The 15,340-nt window shown below is 38.9% G+C and overlaps 1 non-coding gene across 1 annotated transcript; it reads right to left on the bottom strand.

The window, feature by feature from the left end:
* Positions 1–9,396: 9,396 nt before the first annotated feature.
* LOC113023126 (U6 spliceosomal RNA) lies at positions 9,397–9,502 on the bottom strand. The gene has a single exon (XR_003272519.1). It is a non-coding gene; the product is annotated as a U6 spliceosomal RNA (small nuclear RNA).
* Positions 9,503–15,340: the final 5,838 nt, after the last annotated feature.

Raw genomic sequence — 15,340 nt, 5'->3', positions numbered from 1 at the left:
CCATGTAATTAATATGTTATAAAATTAGGATTGCTGCTAGCCAAAGTTAGCTAGTGATCGTTTTGCAAATGCTAATGCTAACTGAATGCTCACCATTGTATAAATCAGAATGTTTGTGTAACTGTTTGCATTAAGATTTCACAAAACTACATTTATTAACAAACATCATTTAGTTATTGCTTGAATCTGTGACCCAAACCTAGGAGGCTCCAAGAATAATTTACTATAAACATGCTCTGATAACAAGAACATGATGTGACATACCCACAAAGAAAGGATATTGCCATTAATACTGAAGGATTTTGCTTTGAACTCCTGGATGGAGAATCTGAGATGCCTGAGAGGCTGAACTTTGGGCAAAACAAAATCCTCTCGAGCATTTTCATTGTTTTGGCTGAGCAATCTGACATATTTCTAGGACTCACAGGAAGCTGTTGTGCGTGTGCGTGAACGTGTGCAAAGTTCAGCTCTGGTTTTGCCAAGTGGTGCAAAAGACTTGTGAAATATGTTCAAACAAATGTTGTGTTTAAATGCTGTGATGAAATTGGGAATAAATAAATAAAGGTGTTGCAGAGGTTTTGGCATCAATTCCTGGTCTCTTTAGACTTCAGGTACACATGTACACCTCTATTCTTTGTGTATTACATAACATGAAGAAATGAAATTATGCAGAGCTTGCCAAGCCAAACACACCCACACACTGATTCCCATGGGATTTTTCTGCATGTGTGCGTGTGTGCAGTTAAGGGTTAGGGCATGTGCCAGCAGGTCAGACTTCTTAATGTGTGACTGAAAATGAAAGATAAGAGTGAATGAGAGAAAATGTTGAAATAATAACAGCAGACAGGCAGATTATTAAAGATGGATGAATAGCTTTTAGGAATGGCAGGTATTTCTTTTTTCCACCTGATTATTCCAAGTAATATCTTTTTGTATAATTAAAAAAAGTTTACTAGAAACATAAACCAAAATCACCATGAAGTTGTACTGAAAACACAAACATTTTCTTACCATTTAATTGTTAAATATAAACAAAAATTCAAACTTTTATGCAAGTTCTGGTAAGGAAGAGGAACGACAGAATTTTCAAAATAAGGCAAGAAAAAATAAGACTTTATGCAGGAGCTTCTGAAATGCTTCTAGTTTGATTTCAATCTGAGTGAAGGATGGAACAAACGTGAATCTGTGTATTTACTGTCATATTTACTGTCACTTACATAAGTGCAGTTAGGCCATTACATTGTTGACTGAAGTACTGAAGCTGACCAAACTTTTCCAGATTTAATTCTTAATCTAATCATTAACTTCTTCTCATCCTCAGGCTTCTTATTTCTACTATTGTTACTTTTCTGTTCACTGAGCTCTGATCTAACAATAGATGCTTCATTAAAACACACTGCTCTGCCCTTTAACTTGCAGGTACGTATTATGTAGCTGGCCTAAATGAGTAACTTTAGTTTGTAGACCTAACACAGAGCACCAAACTGAGTACTGCAGGTTTACGATAGATAAATATATATTTTTTGTTTTGACATTCACCTGATTAGAGATATTGTTGGACTTTTGTCTTTCTACAATGTAAACTATTTGGAAAATAAATTTACCTTTTTACACTTTAGCAGTTCACATACTGGACTGGTTTATTGCCCTCTGTGTTGAGCATCTTGATCCAAATAAACAATGTTGTAAATAAGCTAAAATTGATACTGAGTGAAAGTTTTGGTTTGTTTGTTTTTAAAAAATACAAATATCATGGCAAATATCATATTTTGTGATAGCTCCAACTCCTGACTGCAAGACCAGCATTTGTGACTGAGAAAGGTTGACAAAGCCCAACCTTTCTCAGTTTACTGACAGCACAAGTACATATTGCCTCAGACTGTGAGTACATAGTACAGTTGAATGGCCTTCTGGGTAATACCTACCTTTATGAAATGTGGGAGTGCCTTCTTGCCCTTTCAAGTGAGTTGACAGATGACTTAACTTAGTGAAGAGATGTGGCTAATGGAAGTACCGCTGGCTCCAGAACTTTTGTTTGGTTAATCTTTATGTACACAGGGGAGGTTTGCTGATAAGGCCGATTTTTTTTGTCCAGTTCCTCCACACTTTACATTACACATTTACTTCTATATATACAGTTGGCATAGGCATTGAGGTATAGGTAATTATTAGCTTTCCCAAGTAACTCTTTATCTGTATTCTAGTTTATCTATTTTAAATTATGTAATTTGTTGCAAGATGCTGTGTACAAACTCCCCCTTTTAAAAAAAAAGGCAAAATTGCTGTAAAATAAAGAAAATGAATGAGTTATACTTCTTTAAAAATTATACTTGAATATAGATTTGTTGTGCAAAAAGGAACAGCAACATCTACTTTTATGTTTTAAAAATGAATCCCAAAGTAACGATAAACCTGTTTCAGGGTTCAAGCACGTACTGCAGGGGTCCCCAGTCCCAGTCCACGAGGGCCGGTGTCCCTGCAGGTTTTAGATCTCACCCTGGGTCAACACACCTGAATCACATGATTAGTTCATTACCAGGCCTCTGGAGAACTGAAGACATGTTGAGAAGGTAATTTATCCATTTAAATCACCTGTGATGGATCAAGGACACATCTAAAACCTGCAGGGACACCGACCCCCGTGGACTGGGATTGGGGACCCCTGTTGTACTGCATTCACTGAAGTCGCTGTCTTGTCATGTTAATGCTTTTATAATTTCACTACTCATGTGCTGCATGTTCTTAAATACCATTTTTAAAATCTCATACACAACGGTACATAGCCTCACGATTTCCTGGGAACTAAATTTTGGAATACTTCAGAAAAGAATCACTCAGCCAACAAAGATTTCAGTGTGGGAATTATCTGGATTACTTGTTTTTCAGAACAAGTTACCCAAACCATGCAGCAACATATTAATTAAAACTTTGTGTTGTAGATGGACCCTTTCAGTTCAATTCAATTTAATTCAGTTTTATTTAAAAAGAGCCAAATCACAACAGCAGTCGCCTTGAGGCGCTTTATATTGTAAGGTAGACCCTGCAATAATACATACAGAGAAAAATCCAAAAATCATATGACCCCCCCTATGAGCAAGCACCTTGACTAGAGTGGGAAGGGAAAACTCCCTTTTAACAGGAAGAAACCTCCAGCAGAACCAGGCTAAGGGAGCTGGGGGCATCTGCTGCGACCGGCTGGGGTGAGAAAAGGAAGACAAGACAAAAGATAAGGGAACCTTTGGACCAAAAAAATTGCTAGCACATCAGAGTTAAAAAGTAGATTGTAGTCTGATGTAATTATTCTACTAAAATGCCTCCTGGATGATAGATATGCAAGATGTTACCTGTGGAACCAGGACACGCTGAAGTGTCTGTGTTTGCATTTTCTATATTAGTTTGGAAATATAAAATTAGAGTATTGGTATTGTCACAATAAGGGGAAAATCTAGTCACAGTTATTAATTATCATGAAAAGCTTTACTTCTAATGCCACTTTTATAAAACAAGGTTACATAATGCTTTACAGATAGATTACTGGAAAAAAGTGAAAACACACAAAATAGTCATTAAAATGCAAAGTAAAAGCTGCTTTATAAAAATTGTTTTTACAGGACTTTAAAAGAGAAAAAATAAAGTTTGTACTGTATGTATAAAAAAAGTTTGTCTTACATGTCTTGAACTTAAAAAAAGAAGCAAAGGAGAAAAGGCGGAAACACGCCAAATTATACAAGAACAAGACCTAAAATCTGTGAATCCAGTTTATGTTCAAATAGGTGTCAATATGTATTGAGGCTGTGGCTGTGTTGAAGAATAAAGGTGGTCATACCAAATGTTGACTTTAAAACTCATTAGAATTTAACCTGTATTTCAATGTACTCTCATGTTGTGTTATTTGACAAACACTGAGCCAAAAATGCAGAAATGCTGAGTGAGAAACTAAGTGCACCTCATAATTCAGTTGCTTGTTGAACCAACTTTAGCAGCAACAATAAAGTTAAATAAATAATTGTTTTCCGTGTCACTTTTTGTCTCTCACACCACTATGGAGGAGAAAGTTAACTCTTTTTAGCAGTTTTCTATTAAAATTAACTTTAACATTTAACATGCTGACGTTTGTGCTTTTAAAGAGGTGCTCACCAGGGCTGGGCTGGGACAAAAAATTGGTCCGGGCATTTTGACTAGAGACCGGCCCATAAAGCCTTTGAATGAAAACAAATGCTGTTGTGACAGTGATGTGCACTGTCTTGTTGGTATATGTATGATTTCAATACATTTTACATCAGATGACCACTTTGGTTGTAAGACTCAGATAATTATTTTTTTAGAAGTGAGACATTTTAAATGAGAATAAGAAAGTATTTCTTTGTGCTCCCCTTTCCCTTTTAATGCCCTACATGAGCCCCTGGCAACACTTTGCTAGATCCACCCCTGCACAGTTACCAGCTGTCAGCTACTTAGAAAAGGATCCTGGTGTTATTTGTCTCTCAGAAACAGTTCATAACTTCCCTTCAACTCATTCATGTCACCTGAAAGGTAAACCTGTTTCTCCATCACCTGTTCAGCTCTGATGATTCAGTAAGGACATCTCCTGGTTTCATCTTCATGTTTCCCTCTCACCAGATATCCAAACCGATATCATGACCAGCAGCTTTTACGGCTGTGGCTCAAGCAAACATCAGCTGATACTAGAAAGTAATATTAAATAAATTCTAACAACAGCTTATCACGCTTAAACGTGCTGCTGGTTTCCTCTTTCTGGTGCAAAGTGGGCAATAAACAAACAAGAGAGAAAAGCCGATCAGCTGATCATTGATCAGTAGCAACAGAAGAGGTAGGGGCAGACAATGAGAGAAGAAGAGGCAGGTGCGCACCGTAAAGACACAGAGTAACTCCAGCTTTGTGTCTTTTTTGCATTCTGAGGTCCGGGACAAATCGCATTGGTTTCCACCTCAATACTATTTCCTTCTGTTTGTCTTTGATAAGATTGCTTTCAGAGCCGTTGCCCAAGCAAGGGGGAGCGTGCATCCGAGCTCCTCAGAGTCCATTATGACCAATTGGCTAATCCATCACCTTTCATTGTTTATACCGTTACAAAAACAAACAAACAAAAAAATCATCGGCCCATAAAAACAAAAAATCACAATCGGCCCACCGGGCAAATGCCCGGTACGCCCAATGGCCAGTCCAGCTGTGGTGCTCACATTTGCTGATGATGCGTTAATGTAGCACATTGGATTAGCAGCACCTGGCTGCTAATTACCCTGTTAGTTCCCATGGAAACAATAAGGATGTGCTTAGTTTTTCCACAGGACTGCTTCTTAATTTTTGTTTCAATTACAAAAAAAAAAATGATGACGTATGCCATGTTCTTTAGTTCATGTAGGTTAATTCATGTAAGGTTGTATTTACCTAATTTTAGGAGCTTCTCAGATTATTTCTTTCTGATAGAACGTCTTATAATAGAAAGAGGATGTGCATCCTTTTTACCACAATGTATAAATGCTAATGCTGTCTTCATCATCATGCTGCATGTAATGTCTTTACAACTCTTCTTTAGCACATGCAAGGCATTGCATTTCATGTATTTAATTTATATGAAGTATGAATTAGTACATGTGCACATGCACACACACTCACAAAGTAGAGATAATTCTGACAACCAAAAATAGCTTGAAGTTAGAATCAAATGTTAGATTCAAACTATTTAAAGAGTATAGTTAGCTTTGAATTATTATAACAGGGGTGAGCTGGATCTTAGTATTGAAGTCAGAATCTGCAGTGTGTTTTTTTTGCTTGTTGTTCGAGGCTAGCAACAGCACTGTTTGGTTTCAAATCTATCTAAATCTATTTAAAAATATACCACATGTCACTTCCTTATTATTGCATAACAATGTCACTTCTCTGCATGCATGCATCAACGAAAAGTGATGCACAAAACAAAGAAACACAACGAGAAGCAAACACAAAACACAACATTAAACTTTAAAATTAAATAAATGCACAAAGGAATAAAGTCATGCTCAGCAGCTCCTCCTACAGCCTCATACTACAGCTCTTTCCGGTTGTCTCTGATGTGATAAAACTACTTTGGTTTCCTAGAAGTACAAAATCAACTCTGGCCTCTTCCTTTCAGACAGGAAGCTTCCCTGCAGCTTGCTGTCTTTTGGCAGCACACAAACATCACAGAACAACCTGAAAAGATCTGCAGATGTGGGTATTAGTGTATGTCTGTGGTCTGCGGTCACACACATATACACAAACAGGTGAAGTGAGGTTGCTCCGTTTCCATGGCTGCAGCAAGTTCCTGTCAAAGTCAAAACATGGCAACAAGAAGAAAACATGCCTTGAAATCTTACAGGAAGAGAGCAGGGCTTTAAAGTGGTTCACTCTCACTGCAGTTACCATAATAGCAGAAAGAAATATAGAAAAGGAAAATGAAGAGAAAAAAAATCATAGAAAGAAGAATAGAGAAAGTGAGACAAGATGTGCACAGGTTATGAGAGCAGGAGCAGGGCATAAAAGAATAAAGAGGGAGATGAAAGACAAGCATAGAGAATGAATGGAGGCCTGCAGCCTTCTTGCAGTCACAACAACAAAAAAAAAAAAAGGAAAGGAGAATGAGAAAAGCTGCTTGAGGAATTCCATTCAGTCATTTCTAAGAAGGCGTGGGAATTTCTTCAGGACTGCAATGGAAAACTCCAAAGAGGGAATTATGTGCTTGAAGGGTCAAGATAGCACACATGCACACACACATGCACACAAGTAATCCCATTTTACCATAATGCTATGTTCAATGTTGGATTTATGCTTAAGTAGTTTCAAGTTATGAAACTCAGAAAAATGCTAATAAGAACTGGTTTGCATTTACTGCATGTACTGTAGCATGCATTGTTGTTGGTTATAGCAGCCTTCCTTCATTTGTGATGCAGGAAGAACAAGTAACACTTTTCAGTGCACACAGACTCAGTGACTGTCACAGTCCAGGCTTTTCCTAACTTTAGTTTGACTTCACTGGAAACCATCATGAGGTCAATGAAAGATATGAAGAAGAAATAATGAGGAATTAGGATGAGAGAAGAGCAGATGTTACTGATGTGGATCTGCTGTATTCAAACTTACCAAAAAGTCCTAGAGTTATAATAATAACAACAGCAACAACAACAATAAGAAGAATATCACCAGAAAAACAGAGAGCAAAACAAAACAAACAAACCAAAAATCAATCAGATAAAAAAAAAGAAATAGATTTCTGAGTAACATCTCTTCGCAAAATGGGAAATGGGGTCAACTGGGATGTTAAATGTAACCATATAAGTGAATGTGTTTTATGTATGCTTTTTGCATACCTTGGATTTGTACTAATTATTACTAATTACCATATTAGCTTATAATTAAAGATATTGTTCCATCTATCCATTTTTTTCCATTTATTGGGGGAGATGAATATCTATTTCATCGAAAATCTATTTTCTAAATCAGACACAGGAGGAACGTGCACAGAAGAAGAAACCCCAAACAGAAAGACCCCAGCCAAATAGTGGAAATGAAGGCAATAGTAAGCCAACATTGCTAACCACTGCACCACTCTGCCCTGCAATAATAGTTACTGAATAATATTGTATTACTTTAGCCAAAGAAAGCAGGTGTGTGAGCAAGTAGCTAAATCCGATGCAGCATATCTGTTCTCCTTGGAGATGAATGGATTTACATTTAGCTACTAACAAATAAATAACAATAAGTTTAACCACATTTACCACAGAATTGCTCAACAGGCAAAATAAACAAAGATGCATTTTTTTTGCACCTTTGGAGGTTTAGATCATGACACAGAAGCTTCACTTATTGATCTGAAGTTATGGAAATTTTCCAGTTTATGATGGTTTAAAAGTTGAAATATGTTCATTGTTCACAGGTGACAAAACCGAATCAGTTCAGTGAGTATTCCGGGGTACCCATTGTATCACAGTCTTAAGGATTACCTTTAAACCATGTGATAATTTTAGTTCACTCTCTTGTATGGCTTTTAAAGACCCTTTTTTTGTTTACTGCTGAACACTCAGCAGACATGTCATTATCAGCTACTGAAGGCCTCCTACATTCAAAGCACAGCTCAACTTTTCTCTTTCCCAGAAGTCTTGCGTTACTGCGGGGGGTTTCTCAAAATTAGGGGTCAGATCCACAAATGGCTCACAGGTGCCCCCCTACCCAGCCCCCTGCCTCGACACCACCCCCCAGGAGCTTTCACAGACTTGATTTAATGAGCAGAGGGTCTCAGGAAGAGAGGGAGATATTTCACATCCGATATCCACAGCATGAAAAATCACACATGCCCCTTAAACTAGACAACAGACCGGCTCCACATTCAGCTGCCAGAGCATGAAAATGACACAAAGAGAGTGCAGGGGATAAAGACAAAAATAAATCAAAAAGGATGAAATAAAAACATAAAAGGCAACGTTGGAGAGGATGTGTGGTTTTATTTGGGGTGAGCATGTTCTTGATAAAAGGTGGGGCTTCCGTAACAACAGGAAATCAGTGAGAAAAAAACAAAACAAAACTGCGATAGCTTTTTTTCTCAGTTCCACAGAAATCACAAAATGAAACAAAAAAAGAAAAATATCAACACTGTTTTCACACATGCACTGCTCGAGTGAGCTGCATGTTCTGATGTCCTGTGAAGTCATTAAAGGGTCTTTAACCTGTTCGCTCCCTAGTGTCTGATGCATATGAGCACAGAGGCCCTGCTTTGGAGCAGAATCCATGGAGCGTTGTGTCTGATGATTTGCACAGTAACAAATAAAGCTGTCAGATATATTGTAATCAAACAGAATTTGCATTTTTTTTTCTTTGAGTTGTAACAGAGTACAAGTAGAAAATGGCTAGAAAAAAGTGTAGTCGTTTTTAAATATACTTTTTCCACCACTGGAATGAGGAACGTGCCCTTTGGAGGCTTATACATTTTCTAGCATTTGGCAGACTGAACGTGGTCTTCAACGTGGTCTTTATCAAGTTGTGCTGCAATGTTCGCACTCACACCAGATCCTTTTTTTAAAAAGTAGTTTTATATATAACTTGAATGCTACAAAGTGCAACAATTAAAAATAGCTGTTTTAGTTTCTGGCCTCATGATATAGCTGTAAAAGGACCTGACACGACCCAGATATGGCTGTTCTGTGCAACTTTTATTTTATTTTACACTTTCCAGTGTCTGTCCTCTGTCATTTCGATCCCCGCTGCCAGCTCCGCTCCTATCAGCCGCTCCGATCGGCTGTCTTCCTCCGAGCCTGGCGGCTACTGAAACAGGGAGGGCCAGATTAGAAGATGCTTGCTGTCTGTGACAACCAGCCTCCCGCTGACACAACGCCCTGAATCCGCTGCTCCACCCCTCCCCTGCAGCTGAGCCACAAACGCTTCACGAATTAGCGTGTCATCCTTGCGCAGGGGCCATGCTAATCTTCTCTGTATCGTATCCAATTTAGCGTACGCGCTTGCCGAAGCAAGCACACAAACCACCCCCTCCGCCACAATAGCGTTTCCGCCCTACATTGCACGTTGATGACATAGTGGTATAGGCTGCCAAGCTCAATCGCGTATCTTATTGCCTGGTGAGTCAGTTTGTGCCATGTGTACTCCCTCCTCCAAACTCTAAATCTCCTTCCCTAAACCAAAACAGAGTATTTCCACTTGTGAGAGCTACCACCTGCTGTGTGCTTCATGTAAGAAAGGCAAACGTGTCAGAGTAGTTTAAAACATATGCACACGGCGGTTAGGCTGACTAACTAAATGCAAGTGGAAGTGCTTCCTGCTACACAGTTCTTTTCATCTTTAAGCTCTTGACATGAGTCAAAATTACCCTCACATGAAGCTGAGGTCTTGACTGTTTAATCTCTGGCAACTGAATTTGTAGGCAAAGGGCAAGAATATGCCGTGCTTGTAGTCCAAGCTCTGTTCACCAATCATGTTTGAGCAGGCTTTGATTGCAAGCAGTTTGCAAAAGACAGAGCCAGACTGTCTTTTGCTCTTAAACCTTGCAGTTGCTTTGCTTGCTAGCAGGTTGCTGGGGTCGCCCATAGTTCGAGTGGAAGATCCCAACGTCTCTGCAAACACTTACTTACCTACTGAGTGGTACGGAAACTTAAAACAATTAGATCAAACCAGAAGGTTTGTCTTCAAATTAAAAGTTGCATCTTTCGAAAGATGCAATGCAGCACGGTGGCACGGTGCTTAGCACTGTTGCCGCACAGCAAGAAGGTCCTGAGTTCAGTTCCACCATCAGGCCGGGGTCTTTCTGTGTGGAGTTTGCATGTTCTCCCCGTGTTTGCGTGGGTTCTCTCCCAGTACTCCAGCTTCCTCCCACCGTCCAAAGACATGTACTTATTGGGAATAGGTTAATTGATTAATCTAAATTGCCCATAGGTGTGAATGCGGGAGTGAATGTGAGTGCGAATGGTTGTCTGTCCCTGTGTGTTAGCCCTGTGACAGACCGGCAACCTGTCCAGGGTGTACCCCGCCTCTCGCCCTATGACAGCTGGGATAGGCTCCAGCGGAAGCGAATGGATGGATCTTTCGAAACATTTAAGTTTTCAGCTGTAAAGTTTTACTTTGAAGATGACCATTCCCTGTTTCCAGTTTCACTATGGTTTAGCACTTAGTTAGTGAGTGTTTGCCTACAAGCCGACATGCTCTATTCGAACTAAGGTTGACTGCGGCAATCTGCTAGTGAGCAAAGCAGCTGCAAGGAGATAGCACCTTCGTTGTGCTCAATGTCATCCAGGTGAAGCCAGCAGTAAAATCCTGGATAAAGTTCTGTATATTCATGTTCATGAAAATGTTTAATTTTTTAAAAATGTCCAACCCTGCTTATGTTAAGTTAAAGGAAGTGAGACAAATTATGGTAACTTCAGCTGCAAATACGCTGTAGCTGGTCAATGCAGTCCACAACTATTCACAATCATTGATTCTTTTTATAAATTTCAGTCTGCTTTTTAATTTATCAGGTAGAGGATGATAAGCAACAAAATGAACAACAGCATCAAAATAAGGACTCACAAATGTCAGCAAATTCCTGGATATAGACTGCTGAAACTATCAGAACGGATGTGTGAAGAAGTAGAAAAACCTGAGGGACAAATGTTTGACCACACCAAAGAGTGGGGACCCAGAAGGGAAAAAGTTAGCTAAAAGGATGTTAGCTGATTCAATCATGGCTGACACTGCTTATAAAACCCTGAGACACAACCACATGGTAATCAACACATAATGTACCAACACGGGCATAAATGTCAGCACTGATGTCAAACACTTACGTGTGTTACATCGTAGGCTTTACAAAGATTCCCCTGCAGAAGCCTAAATCGGGCCTTATCTGAGAGACAATCTGAAAACCGCAGACTATAATCTGACAATTAATCTGCAACAGTAAAAAATGAGGGCAGCAGGAAGTCAGTCGATGCGCTGATGCAATCTAACAGGGTTGAATGTATAACTTTAAAATACTTCAAAACATTTTATTTCATCTTTTTCGTTAAGATAATTGTTTTAGCTGTTTGAACTGGACTTTGATGATGTCATTGTTAGGCTGGGGGACCTTATCACTATGTGTTTGAGGTGCTATATGATCCCTTTCTTCTTTCCTCAAAACACATGTGCACAGTCCATTAACGTCCATACTGTGTCATTACAGCCTGAGTGGAAAAACAGCAAGAACAGCAGTCTTGGAAAAACATCAAGAGATAAAACGACAATGAGCGTGCACGAAAGAGAGAGTGATCGCAGAGTGGGAGAGGGGATACTGTGTAAACACTCGCCCTGCAGACGAACGGCACGTTCACTGGTTGTTATTCCACTGTTTAGTCTGACAGAAGCACAGGATGAGTGTATGAATGAGTGTGAGAAAAAGCAAAGAGAATGAATGAGGGACACAGAGCAGTGGGATGGCTACGAAGTCCGGGGGCGTGTCTGGTTCATGATCAAAACCAGATGGAGTTACAGAGGTCAGCTGAGTTATGTTGGGTGTCCACTCTCGCAGAAAGTATTCGGTTCACTTTGCGCGAATCTGCTGAGACGAACGCTGTTATGTGTCTCATCATGGCAGCTTTATGAAAGCTACTGAAGAAATGCTACATGTATATTTGGGGTGCAATGATTTAGGGGTCTTTTTCCATCTGTGTTTTATAGAGAGATGGTTTGAGTCCCATGTATTACAGTTAAAAAAGAGAGTCACTGGCTTCTGGGGAATGGCTGCTAGAAGGTAAAGTAACAAAGGCTAGCAGGAGAAAATGCTTACCTGTGTGTTTACATTTGTTTAAATTGCATCAATGTAGTGTATTTTAATATCCAGAGGTCTTATAGATTAAACTGCTATAGGTGTTTGGTTATGAGTCACTGTTGGGCTAACAGTTTAACACAAGTTTGAAATGATATCGGCTTAATGCGACTTTATGTTGAGCGTAGACAGGAATTTGAAACTAATCTGAATTTAAAATCCTCTGAAAAAGAGAAGAATCATATTTTCTCAGTTTTTGAAGGATGAAAAAGTGAAATGAAAAGTACCATATAAACCATGTATAGTTTTATAATATTTGTTATTATACTGTAGCTATATGGCGAAAAGTGGCTGTTAGTGCCTTTTCTGAGCACAGTTTTTGCTTAATTAAAGTAGCTTACAATATTTTTATTAAGAGGAATAATAATGATAAAAACTACTTAATTTTAATAATACTTTCAGTGTTAAAAAGTGTTTTACAGAAGCATTTAATATACATATAAAATTTAGGTAAAAATTCATACTCCATGAACAAACTAGGAAGACAACTGATGTATCAATGAAATAAAATAAGGCATACATCAGTAGATAATAATCAAATAATAAAGAGTTAAAGGTAAATGACACTGACATAGCTAGACTTTCTAGCAGGGCCCTGGTTAAAAGCTCAGCCTAAGCACTTGTTGGCCAGATGAGATGCCATTGTATGTTTTGAATGTTTGTACTACACACCAAGTAACCATGGTCAAGAAAGAAGTCTTGATACGGCTGCGATAGAACCGATGTGCGCCACGTTGTTGGAGGAAAATCACAGGCTGCGTTTACAGACCGAGACACAGACATGGAAAGTCAAAGGTCAGCGGAGAGTTAAAGATCTGCTCACATAAGCACAATTGAACGCACACACACACACACACACACACACACACACACACACACACACACACACACACACACACACACACACACACACACACACACACACACACACACACACACACACAGTCACTGCTTTAGAAGATGAACAAAGCAGTGCATCTCTCAGTTTCTTTGTGTGTGAGTGAATGGCAGGACTTGCTTCAGGCTGGGAACACTGGTGTTGAAGATTAAGCTTTTTTTTTTCTTTTCTTCTCTTCTCTTCTTTAAGTCCACTGAGTACAAGTTTGCAAACTAAATTCATCCAGGTCTAGTATTCAACGTAATTTTTTTATTTTTTGTGCTTTTGCATTTTTGCATGCAAATAAAGACATTTCTAACACATTTTAATCATCAGTTCAAAGGTTCAAACTACTTTCTGTCTAATAATTTAAAAAAAAAGCTCTTTATCTTGTTGTGTGCTTGTGGGATTTCATTATGGGACCATTTTTTTCCGTAAGGGCGTGAGAACTCGCTTCTGTTTTCTCTTATAACATCTCGTAGGTTTGCTGATAATAATCTCACCGGAGTCCTTGATTCTTCATCTAAAAGTGGAATTTTCTGTTTGTTTTCTTACATACAAGGTTCAGATTGTGTTCATGAAGACCTGTTTACATGAAATAAGAAAATAAAGATTAACTGCTTTATAAAAACAGCTGTCACAGATTCATGTGACACAGCCAGGCGAATATGCATTTGTAGGAAAAACCTTTGTGATTTTAATGTCAACGTCTAATCAGAAGTTACTGTGTTACTGTCGGCTTGCATTACCATGACTGGCCTGCGTTACTTTTCTAAGTGATTATCTGTAATTACCCTTGAGTAATCGGCCCTTAGTTAACAGGGTAACTGACAGGCATTAAATCAATAAACAATACACAACATAGTATGTACAGTCCAGTTTACCAAAACATTTCTTATATTTCTTTATAGTGCTTGTATACTGCTCTTGCCTGAAACACAGCAGCAGTTCTGCGTTAATGACAGCTTACTTTTGTAATGGATTACTTTGCCGGTCACTCATTTACAGTGTTGGGTAAGTTACTTTAAAATAGTAACTTAGTTACATTACTAGTTACTTCTCTCAAAAGTAACTCAGTTACTTCAAGTTATTCGTTACTTTCAAAGTAACTAGTTACTAGGGAAAGTAACTTTGGTTTTACTCAGAATTCTCTTGTTAATGTGTTGCTTCCATAACTTTGCCAGTCTTCTAGCTTGCTTACCTGCCACAAGTGCACTGTGCCACCTACCAATAGAAAGGAAAAGATAATGTGCATATTTCCACAAGAGAAATCCCACGCCTGGACCGTCATTGACTGCTGCCATGATTCTAGCCTACGTCACAGAGTCATGTGCGCCTTTTACATCCAACACAAAAACTGCTTTCGATTGTACTCAGAACTCAGAAATTCTGCCTTCTGAATAGGAAGATGTAGGTAACGCCAGACTGCAGATGAGCTGCTTACAGGGCTGGACTGGGACAGAAAATTGGCCCGGGCATTTTGACTAGAGACTGGCCCACCATTATAGGAAAAATCATAAAGCCTTTGAATGAAAACAAACGCTGTTGTGACAGTGATGTACTGTTCTGATGGTATATATGTATCAATCTATCAATTGTTTGTTGAAAGATTCAGATAATTATTTTTTAAAGCGAGACGTTTTAAATGAGAATAAGACAGAAAAGTATTTCTTTGTGCCCCCCTTTCCCTGTTAATGCCCTACCTGGCCCCCTGGCAACACTTTGCTAGATCCACCCCTGCACAGTTACCAGCTGTCAGCTACCTAAAAAAGGATCCTGGGGTTATTTGTCTCTCAGAAACAGTTCATAACTTCCCTTCAACTCATTCATGTTAACTAAAAGGTAAACCTGTTTCTCCATCACCTGTTCAGCTCTGATGATTCAGTAAGGACATCTCCTGGTTTCATCTTCATGTTTCCCTCTCACCAGATAACCAAACCATATCATGACCAGCAGCTTTTTTGCAGCTGTGGCTCCAGCAAACATCAGCTGATACTAGAAATTAATATTAAATAAATTCTAACAACAGCTGATCAAGCTTAAACGTGCTGCTGTTGTTTACCGCGACATCCACTGGTTTCCTCTTTCGGCGCAAAGTGAGCGATAAACAAACAAGAGAGCCGATCAGCTGATCACTG

This window comes from Astatotilapia calliptera, chromosome 5 (assembly GCF_964374335.1).
Source record: "Astatotilapia calliptera chromosome 5, fAstCal68.1, whole genome shotgun sequence".
NCBI classification, from domain to species: domain Eukaryota; kingdom Metazoa; phylum Chordata; class Actinopteri; order Cichliformes; family Cichlidae; genus Astatotilapia; species Astatotilapia calliptera.
Note: the sequence above shows the minus strand (reverse complement) of the source record. Positions and strands in the feature narration are given on the sequence as shown.